The 11,697-nt window shown below is 38.1% G+C and overlaps 1 long non-coding RNA gene across 1 annotated transcript; it reads left to right on the top strand.

Annotated features, from left to right (window-relative positions):
• The first annotated feature begins 1,593 nt into the window (after positions 1 to 1,593).
• On the top strand, positions 1,594 to 11,487 carry LOC122343417. Its single transcript, XR_006250773.1, has 3 exons — positions 1,594 to 1,745; positions 1,889 to 2,025; positions 11,331 to 11,487. It is a non-coding gene; the product is annotated as an uncharacterized LOC122343417 (long non-coding RNA).
• The last annotated feature ends 210 nt before the right edge of the window (positions 11,488 to 11,697 follow it).

The raw sequence follows: 11,697 nt of genomic DNA, 5'->3' as shown, positions 1-11,697 counted from the left end.
ACAGTGAGATGTAATGTAGTCTGTCACACACGCGCGCGCCGGCCCGCAGAAACCAATATAATGCACTCAAGTGGAGCTGTCACGCCACAATAAACAACATCACATAAAAAAAAAAATCTCCCGGCGCACAATTGATACTGATGATATGGGCATGTTTCTTAGCAAGCAAATCAAAGATGACTTGTGCAATTGTCCGGACTGTATCAGATCCCATAATGCATGTGTCCTGCAGCAAGCAGACGAGAGAGAGTCGCGGCGCATGCATGCTGCTCTGTGTTGATTTTTGCCTTCGTTTGGCTCGTCTTGCACCATTATTTGCTAACATAATTGCTAGCTAACAGGTTCCCGAAACTACTGTAAGAGACCATAAAAGGAAACGGGTCCGAAATAATGCACATAAACGGGAAGCGCCTTTCATTTTTTCCCGGGCTCAGGTATGAACCTCCCCTCAATATAACAGTTTGCACATAATATTAAATCCAAATAAATCACACACTACTTGCTGAAATCTGTAGCTATTGAAAACCAAACCGAAGAGTCAGTTGGTTCTATTTTATTTTATTTTCAAAATATATTTTTTTTATTACAATGTTTCAGTGATACGATGTTTCCTGCAAGGAAATGGTGCAGCTTAACTAAAAAAAGAAAGTTATTTATTTATTAGCTAAAATAGGCTAAAACTATTTTTATTTGTACTTTATTTCAGATAGCCGCCAAGGCAACGTTTATATTTTGTGTTTAGCTTAATTTGATGTGCTAAAATAACTAAAACCAAAATAAAATAAAGGGGGGTAATTATAAACTCACACACGCGTTCTGATTGGTCAGCAGCTGTGTTTTACCGCTTCACCCAACGGTTCTGCTTATCACTGAGCCACACCCTTAGCAACCACCCTTAGCAACATAAACGGTCAACAATACAGCATAAAACTGTTCCGTGTATTACATATTTGGCAAAATTCAATGTTTTGTTATTTATTTTAATGAAGTACGAGTGACCCCTGCGTTATGTTGCAGCTTTCATCTTTTATTTTTGAGACCACGCCCTCCCCCGTCTAGTCAACGCTTCCCGCGGGAGGTAAGTTGATTTGTGCGCGCGTCTTTATGAAAGCGGTTTTTCCACTTGAGAAGGAAATATTACGGTATCTATTCGTTTTCTGTTTCAGGTATGATTATATATGTTCATATGTCCATTAGTTTACACCGTAGTGACGCTTGAAATCTTGAGCTGCGCTTTGAACAGACTAAACGTATATATGTGTGTGAGAGAAAGGATTATATATGGTTTAAAAAATAAGCTTTTATTTACGCTTAGATGAGAGGCATGTTTACTGTTGCTGTCAGGAACTATTTTTTTAGAGGAAGGACTGCATTTAAGGACATTTTTTTAAACATTTACCTATTTTGTCATGTATTATATTTAATATCTATTAAGAATTATTCCACAGACTTTTCCTCTTCAAAATGAATTAACTAACCAGCATATGCTGTTTTTTTTCACAGCAGCTTTCACTAGCACGTGTGTAAAATGGCAGGGCCCCAAAAAACGATTCTGCTTAGAGCCCCCCAGATGCACAGGGCCGGCCCTGCGTGGTTTTGTTTATCTGTTTACTTGGCATGTAATGAATTTTTAAGCATACCGTCTTCATAAAGCAATGTAAGTGCACGTATATGACCGGCGTTCTGCACTTTTCACCTTGAAGGTTTGCGGTCTGTCTGAGGCTGTGGAGACGTGCTTTGAGACGGTAAGAGCTGTGAATAATATCTCCCGCAGAATAACCTCCTTTCCTCGTAAAACTTTAAACTACGCCAAAAGACTCAAGGCTGCTTGCATGCATGTTTAACATCACTGTAATGTGTGTGTGTGTGTGTGTGTGTGAGGATGCAGATGTTAAACACTGATGCCCGGCCTTGTCTGATGCTGATGGAGGATGACAGGACTGAGCGGAAAACATCACAGCCGACAGAATAAACAATGTGTGCAAGGAACAGTATTTACATGCTATCCAACGTACTTCATCTCATGTGAGTTTGCATCATTTTCAACCATTTCATTTCTTTAAGGTGTAAAACTTCTTATTAATTAGGGGAAATTACAAAATGCTCCTTTAGAGACGTGAATGTTCAATAAAGAGTTACTTTTATTTATATTAATCCTCTCAAGCTATTTTTTTTTCGTCAGGTATGTACTGTAGCTCATTATAGCTGTTTGCGGTTAGCAAGAAATGCATAAAAATTTAATGTGAACGATATATTATTTGAAATCATTTTACTGTTATTTCTGGAGGTGTAAATGTTCTCTTGAATGAGATGAAAATTACTAAATGCACCTTTAAAAACATGAATGTTTAATAAATATAGATATAATATTTTTTTAACCATGTAGTACAGTTTATTTGCAAAAATGTAGTAGCAACATAGTATGTATGGTTATTTGCTTTTTATTGAACTTTAAACTTATGGACTTGTAAACTTGAATGTGTGTGTATGTATGTATGTATGTATGTATGTATATATAAAAAAAAAAAAAAAATATATATATATATATATATATATATATATATATTTTTTTTTTTTTTTTTTTTTTCCCATAATAAATTAATTAATTAAACTTATTTTCCAAATTTAGCTAAATAATGCATAGTGTGTGTGTGTTATAGGCTAAAAAAGGTTTTGTTTTGAGGTTTTGGTCTTGTTTAAAAAAAGAAAAAAAGGCTGTTTTACAACAAATTTGAGAAAGTCTTAATTATTTAATAATGTTAGCTTTATTCAAAAATAAGCATTTTATTCTTTTGCATTTATCACCTAACTTTTAATTCTAGTTTTAGTGATCTACAGTTTAAGAATAGGAATGGCATACGGAGTGACTGTTTATGTCGTATTTTAATGATGATTATATGTAAATGTGTTGTTTTGTGATGTATGGTGGATGCAGCGCAGCGTGCCAGAGATCTGTTGATTAGATCACAGCACTTTCAGATGAGCTTTTTTGTCATACAAACATCTGATTCCCGCTGGGGAGCATTATTACTGTTTATCTGCATGCGTCAGGAACTCTCTGAAAACTTCCCGTGACGCTCCTCAGGAAAAGAGCGAATGTGGCTGCAGTCTTTGCTCAGCTGTAGAGCGACGGAGCAGATGATGCTCTTGAATGAAAAGAGTGAATCATTTGATATCCTGTTTGCATCACAAAGGAGCAATTGCGCTGCATTTTGCTGCTTTAAATGGGTTTTAAAACATGGGTTTTACTGACTTCAGCTATGAGTGTTATAGTAATGGTAGAAGCACAATAGAACATTTGGTTTATTCAGACTTGAAGTGCTGCAGTCAGTTTACACCAAGAATGGTCTCAAGTTAAGTTTGCTCTCCAACAGAGATGTCATACACCTATTTCCTGTTTAGTCTTGGTTAATTTGGTTTTCGGCGCAAAATAAGACTTTTATCAATACAGATAAATAAATAAGTAGATTAATAAATACTACTTCTACTAACAAAAATGAGTTTTATTATGGTTATTTACGATATCTATTTAAAATTTTAGTAATTTTTATTAAAAAAAAAATATATGTATATATAAATTAATAATACTGATATTATTGATACTACAGATTATTATTCATAGGACAGATTAAATATTTGATTTGATTTGATTTCATGGTTAATATGTACTATTTCTTGGTTAATTTGGTTCCCTATGTAAAATAATTTAGCAATCAAATTAAATGAAAGTTTTTTTTTTAATCAATAAATGTGTTTTTGTATTATGTCTAATTTAGTTTTATATATATTCATCTTTAAAATATTACATATTTGTAACTTTTTTACATTATATATATATATATATATATATATATATATATATATATATATATATATATATATATATATATATAGCAATTATCATTATCAAATGTGATATTCATGTGTATTATATTACTATATAATACATTTCTAATTGTATAATTGCATAATTCCCGGCAGCCCCAATGATTGAAGCACGCTCTTTCATAATGAAACCACGGCTTGTTGGGTGGCTTGTTTTGAGGATCTTGTTTGTGAGTAATGTTCATGTTTGTTTTAATTGCTTATGACAAGGACAAAGAGACAGCCTGGGTCCAAAGCCTGCCGCTCTTCTCCGATTTCACTCCTTTCAATGGTTACAGTCTCAAGGTAGATTTCATTCAACAAGACACAAGATTCTGTAAGGATGAATGCAATCTTTTGTTTCAGTGACCTTGGAGATGTAACTGAAATGAGAAGAGGACGTGTGGGTGGCATTAGATTCTGTCTCACTTAAGACTTAAATATGGCTTTCTAAAAGCATCTTCTTGTAATGGGCGCCAAGCCGAGTTACAGCAAAGTTCATATTTCTTTATTCAACAAAAGTGACTCTAATACACTGCAATGCTAACATCTATCGCAACCAATTAATTTGCACTTACAGCAACAGGAGCCAGTCGTTGTGCATAAATCGGAGGGGACTGAAAATCAGACTCAGCTTGAGTCGGAGCTCAGAAAACAGGTTAAGCTGCGATCGCACCTTATATATATCTTTCGTCCTATGTTTTCCAGCCATGTGCAAACCATCACACTTCTCTGCCTGCACCTTCACTAGCAGCTGTTGTTTGTTTCTGAGTTGAAATGTACCTGCAAACACTCTCGCTGATGTTTTACCAGTTCCTGCGGTAATCTGACTTCAAGGCGTGCGAAAGTCAAGGAGATAAATATGTCATCCAAATTTTAGAGTAGCAGCACAACTGCTTTCAATGCCAACGGAAAATCTCTTTCACACCTCAAAAAGGTCAACAATTTATTTATAAAATACTTACAATTCTGACAGTGTTTTTTTTTTTCTTTTGGCTTTATGAGCCCTGCATCATCTGAATATTAAAGCTGCAGTCTGTAATTTTTACCTCTATGTCGCCATCTATGTAAAAAAAAATTGGTATTGGAATTATATCAATGAATCTAATGTCTTGAGGTGAATGTGTAGCTGTCAGTCACACAGGTTCTAAACTATGCATTGAAATATATGGCCCAAATAAGAATTATCACCAGATATTGTCATGTAATCATAAATAGGTCTGCCACACTTTGATCTGACTAGCTGAGGGAAAAGCATTACGATAAATTGTGCTACCAATGGAGATTAAATCAAAGCCCACCCAATGCCTTGCAGAGATTTTATCGTGGGTAATTGTTTTGGGTCGTATCTATTAACCTGCGTTATTCCATTTCAGCATCATTTACCCAATATGTCTCGCTTTCATATTTGTGTTTTGATCTTTTCCTTCATCATTCGGCAGCATATTCACACCTCTTGCGCTCCGGTGTGTTGGCGTCTCAGCGCTCCCGGGCTCCGTAATGCCCGCTGCCCGGCTTCTTGGGACATCAGTCAATGTTCTCAGGCAGAAGTGGCCCAGAGGGTGCCAAAGAGGAAGCCAAAAATAGGCCTGCCCATCTATCTGTCTGGACATCAGTCAATGTTCTCAGGCAGAAGTGGCCAGAGGGTGCCAAAGCAGAAGCCAAAAATAGGCCTGCCCATCTATCTGCCCATCTATCCGTCGCCGTCTTTGTTTTGGTGGAGCATTCTTATGAAAGCAGACCACATGGTGTGCAAGACCGAACCAACTCGAGTCAGGGGCCTGAGATTTTTCAGGAAGACAATGGCAAAACAAAAAGCTCTTACACTACCATTTACTTTACATTTAGTCATTTTGCAGGCGCTTTTATCCAAAAGCGAACAATCAGCATTCATTTTTAGAGAGACAAACAGACAGTGTATGCTCAACACCCAGTCACAGGAGTGTTCAAATTAGTACATGCCAGAAGGAAGGGAATAAACAAGGGGATAAGAAGAGAGACAGAGACAGTGAGAGTCCGTATTTTTTTTTTTTTTTTTTTTTTTTTTTTTTTTATGATGATGATGAGGTCAGGTATTGCTGAAAGATGTTTTTCAGCAGTTTCTTAAAGATTGACAGCATTCTATATGCGGGAAGATCGACCAGCCAGGAACAGAGAACGAGAAAGTTCTGGAGAGGATTTGAGCCTCTTTGAGATGGTACCATGAGGCGTCGACCTAGCAGATCTCAGACTTCTAGAGGGTGTGTAGATTTGTAATAGTGAGTGGAAGTAGACCAGTTGTGAGTCTGTGGTTGTTCTATATGCAAGCATCAGTGCCTTGAACTTGATGCGAGCTGCAATCGGTAGCCAATGTAAGGAGATAAAGAGAGGTGTAACATGGGTTCTCTTGGGCTCATTGAATACCAGCCGTGCCGCTGCATTCTGAATCATTTGTAGAGGTTTTATTGTGTTCGATGGAAGTCCAGCCAGAAGAGCATTGCAGTAGTCCAGTCTAGAAATGACAAGGGCCTGGACAAGTAGCTGTGCAGCTTTCTCTGTTAGAAAGGGCCTGATCTTTCTGATGTTGTGTAGTGCAAACCTGCAGGATCGAGCAGTCTTTGCAATGTGATCTTTGAAGGTAAGTTGGTCATCGAGGATTACACCAAGATTTCTGACTGAGGATGATGGGGTCCCTAGCTGGATGGTGAAGTCATGCTGTGTAGTTGGAGTGGCAGGGAATACAAGCAGCTCAGTCTTTGTCAGGTTGAGCTGTAGATGGTACTCTTGCATCCATGTCGAGATGTCCGCCAGGCAACCCGAGATCCGAGTAGCTACCGTTGGATCGTCTGGATGAAAAAAGAGAGGTAGAGCTGTGTGTCATCAGGCGTAGCAGTGGTAGGAGAAGCCGTGAGCCTGTATGATGGGGCCCTAGTGATGTAGTGTAAATGGAGAAGAGGAGGGACCAAGAACCGATCCCTGAGGAACCCCAGTGACCAGTTGATGTGCTGTGGATACATCTCCTCCCCAGGCCACCCTAAAAACCTACCAGTGAGATAGGATTCGAACCAACGGAGTGGGATCCCAGAGATGCCCAGTGATGAGAGGGTAGACAGCAGGATCTGATGATTCACAGTGTCAAAAGCAGCGGATAGATCCAGCAGAATGAGAACTGATGATTTGGATTGAGCTCTTGCAGTCCGCAGGGCTTCCGTGACTGAGAGCAGCGCAGTCTCAGTTGAATGGCCGCACCTGAAACCTGATTGGTTATGGTCCAGTTTGTTGTTTTTCGAAAGAAACAGTGATACCTGGTTGAAAACCACTCTTTCAAGTGTTTTCGCTATGAATGGAAGAAGAGAGACTGGCCTGTAGTTATCAATAAGAGAAGTGTTTAAAGTGGGCTTTTTGAGCAGTGGGGTTACCCGAGCCTGCTTAAATGCTGTGGGGAAGGTACCTGTGAGGAGAGATGTGTTGATGATGTGCGTGAGTGCCGGCAAGACAGTGGGGGAGATTGCTTGCAGGAGATGAGAGGGTATGGGGTCTAGCGGACATGTTGTTGGATGGCTGGAGAGGAGAAGTTTGGATACTTCTGTCTCAGTGAGGAGCAGAAGGAGAAAGTGGAGGAATCGGTAGTCGATGCGGTTGGTTGAGGTTGTGCGTTAGGGGGCTGAGAACTGGCTGCTGATCGCTTTTGTTTTTGTTTGTAAAAATGTGGCAAAATCGTCAGGTGATATTGAGGTGGTGGGGTGGTGGTGGAGGATAGAGCAGGGAGTTAAATGATCTGAAGAGCTTACGTGTGTCTGAAGTGTTGTTGATCTTGTTTTGGAAATATGATGATTTGGCAGTGCAGGATTTGGCAGAGAAGGAAGAAAGCAAAGTCTGATACCTGCTCAGGTCTGTCAGATCTTTAGATTTGCCACTTTCTCTCCGCTGCCCTGAGTTTGACCCGATGCTCACGGAGAACATCAGACAACCAGGGGCTAGAGGTGGCAGTCCGTGCTGGCCTGGAGAGAGGGCAGATGTCGTCTAGACAGGAGGTTAGAGCACTGAACAAGGTATCTGTAGCTGTATTCACATCCAAAGAAGAGAAATGGGTAGGTGAGGGAAGGGAGGAGGACACAGCAGAGGAGAGATGGGAGGGAGAAAGGGAGCGAAGGTTACGTCGGAAAAAGCGGTATAGGGGTTGGTTGCACAGAGATAGGAAAATGCAGTTGAAATGTAAGAAGGAAATGGTCAGAGACGTGAAGCGGTTGTACTGAAATGGTGTCTGCAGTACAACTGCGTGTGTGTAAATTAAATCAAGCTGGTTGCCTGATTTGTAGGTGCTTGTCGTGATGATGAGGCGTTTGAGGTCAAATGAAGCTAGAAGGAATGGAATACTTATCACTACAGCCGGGTTTTTAGCAATTCAGATTTATTCAGCCTCCTTGCATGCTTCCCCAGTGGAGGAGGGCTTGACTTGACACTATGTTCTCTACACTAAGACAAACATTTTTAACGTTGGGTATTTTTTGCGTTGCATAAAGTAGGCTGTTTGCCAATCTAAGCTTTTTACTCGAGTATCCTTGTCACAGGAGAGAAGGGTCACGCTGCTTCCACGTTCCTCTCGGGAGAGCTGTCTCTCGAAGCTCGTGAAATAGCTTTGAACACTCCTAAACGAACAAAAAACTAAAGTTTGTTTGTGCCAGATTGTATATGTGTGAGAGAGAAAGGGACAGATACGGAGGCAATTTGTCTTCTGTTGTCCTCTGTGATATTCTGACAGTTCCAGAATATCCTCAAAGCAGGACGGCAGACGAGTTTCATGAAGACAGCATGAAAGCGTTCGCAAACACCTTTCCTTAAAAAGATGTATTTATTTAGTATTCAGTGGGAGATAATGTAGGGCAGGATGTAATCTCATCAATCTGGGATCCGTCTGGGATTGATTGGACTGGAAAATGTTTTATATGTAATTTGTGCAAACACAAAATATTATTTTTTTTCATACATGCATTTGTTTGTATTTCTATATACATAATAAATATAAACAGTACACACTCATATATTATTTAAACAATTTTTTTCATTTTGAATGTGATTAATTGCGATTAATCGTTCGGCAGCTCTAAAATAAATATATTTTATTTTTCAATTTAAACCATGTATAATTTAAACAAACACTAAATATTAAATTGTGGCATGTAACTCAACAAAAATAAAAAGTCATTTGATTTTAAACCAATTTTCACTTTGGTTTATTGTATCGCTTTTTTATTTAATTTAAAATTATGTAAGATTCAACTTAGTATAATTTTACATTTTAAATAATTTAATATAATAGAAAGTTTAAATGACTTGTACAGCCAATTTGGTTTTACTAAAGTTAAATTTGATTCATCTGGGTTTGATTGGATTATAAAACATATTTGAAAAAGCACTGAGTATTCATCTTTAGCATGTAACTCATCATATAAACTGTAAAATAAATTCTGTCATTAACTCAAGCCAGTAACTCATCAAATTCCTTTTTATGCTTGAATAAATGTACTTCTTTTTTAAAAAACTGAGCTTAAAAATTGTTTGTCAGTGTAATAAAATGCACATTTAAATCATTTAAATGACTCATGTAGCCGTTTTGATCAAGGCAGCAAATGAACTTAAGTTTTCATGTCGTCAGTCTTTCAAACTTCTTACTTTCTGTGATGAATTATGCACGGTAGAACATTTATTAAGTAAACCGTATCAGTCTGGATTTCCTTGTCATGAATTTGTTTGCATCTGGCGACGTCTTTTAATATCAAATATGAATGCACGCGATCTGGTTTGCTTGTTTGCAAAGATTCAGAATCCAGGCTGCAAATATGAATGGCAATATTGAAACTTTGACTTCATAAGTCAGAGTGTGGATATCCAATATCATGTACAGAGATAAAAAAAAAGTAGTCTGAGACGGAAATGTTTTGAAAGCTTGTTTGTGTGTGTTTCCACGCGCTCTGGGCAGTCTGTAAAAGACAGGAGTGATGTTTGAGACCGGATGGAGGAAGTGATGGGAAGTGACAGTCTTATACGGCTCCCGGCGCACTGAGGGGGGTTTCAAATCACACCAGCAAATACGAAAATGTTCGCACTCCATTCTAGCACGTGGAAACGCGCCAAATCACGCTCCACCAAGGCAGGAAAGATTATCCCAAACAAGATGAAAGGATTTACTTGTCAATTAACAGTCCTTCACCAACTGCACTCCTCCAATCTTTCCACCCGTGGGGGCAAAGAAAAATCTTCTTACAGCGGGAAAGCATTTGCATATTTAAATGCGCTCTTAATAAAGTCTTTAATAATGACTTTTCTGTGTATTTGAAGTCCTGCGTTGACTTAACTCCTCTCAACGAATTGATTCCTCATTAAAAGTATTGTCAGAACGCATTGTTCTGCGTTTGACAAAAGACCACAAAAGCCTGTCAAGCCGTCATGTTAAAATGCCTTTGAACTCATCACAAACGTCTGCTGGTTCACAATACTCTCAAAAAAAAAAAAATGACGAAGACTGGCTGGTACATCAAAGAAGCTAAACAAAGTCTGCTTTGTCTCAGGTAAAAGCCTTCTGGGTTTTGGAGCCAGTCCTGCTGTACAATTAGCCAAATGGTCTCCGTTATCAGCGCTTAATTGTCAAGGCTGAGCCTTTAATTGGTCGGGTGGATGGGCTGGCTTTTTCAGTGATGCTCAGTGTCCAAAAATGCTTTGTCAGTTGAAGACGGCAAGCGTTTCTGAAGGAAACTGGTTTTGGAAAGGCACCGTAATGTTTCGTCTGAAGTCGGCATTTAAACAGCGTTGTTATTGTTATCTAACACTAAAGAAAAGTTTTTGGTAATTAAAGTGGCTATGTGTAAGCAATTAATACATGAAAATCCAATCATGTATTAATCGCTTTTAAGTGATGAAACTTAAAAAAACCCAAACAAACAATAAAACGCCTTCCTCTGCTTCCGAGGGTTGTGCTTTACTGAATAATTTTACGATTGCAGTACACCTAACAACCACCGGTGTCACTAATAACATGGATGTTTGAAAAACAAACCAAAAAATCTCACCATTTAAGTCTTTAAAATAGCCACGAAGGTGCTATCCATTTAATTAATTCGTTCAATTAAATAACATGTTAAATTCACATCCCTAATATAGGCCTATATATGTGAGTGTGTGTAAATATATAAAAAATACATAACTGCTGCCTTGAAGACTAATTAAAATAAACATTTAAGTTAAAGTACTTTATTACTAACATGGAATAAAAATAATACAGAAATATGCAGAAATATAAAAAGCCTAATATGACAAAAGCACAGTAACATTATTAAAATGTAAACAAAAATGACAATAGAAAAAATAAAGCTAATTTGATATAGTAAAGGATACTAAAGTAGGGAATTTGTGACTAATGCTTGTTGGCTTCTTGGTAGAAATGGTAGCATATGATGGAAAAAAATGTTTTTTTTTGTCTCCAAACACAGGATTCTGTCCAGACGGAGGCATCACAGCAGACAAGATGATACATGAACATTGGATTCAGACATGCTTTGATGCCTTTCTACCTTGAGATACTACTGAAGAAGACAGAATTACAGAGGTTTCCCTGGGCGACTGTTTCTCTGAAACTCCAAGGTGAAGATCAGAAATCATCCACAAATATTTCAAAATATCAAAATACACTTCCAGTCAAATAGGTGCAAACATACAGACATCTCCATTCGAAAGTCACTACTACAACAATATACGCAATAAACACGAACGAATAGCAATTATATGTTTTTATATAGTAATGTTTTGATACCTAATGCTTTAATTGTGTTTGCGAGTCATCAGTGGATCGCGTCTGAA

Source organism: Puntigrus tetrazona, chromosome 4 (genome assembly GCF_018831695.1).
Source record: "Puntigrus tetrazona isolate hp1 chromosome 4, ASM1883169v1, whole genome shotgun sequence".
NCBI classification, from domain to species: Eukaryota; Metazoa; Chordata; class Actinopteri; order Cypriniformes; family Cyprinidae; genus Puntigrus; species Puntigrus tetrazona.
Note: the sequence above shows the minus strand (reverse complement) of the source record. Positions and strands in the feature narration are given on the sequence as shown.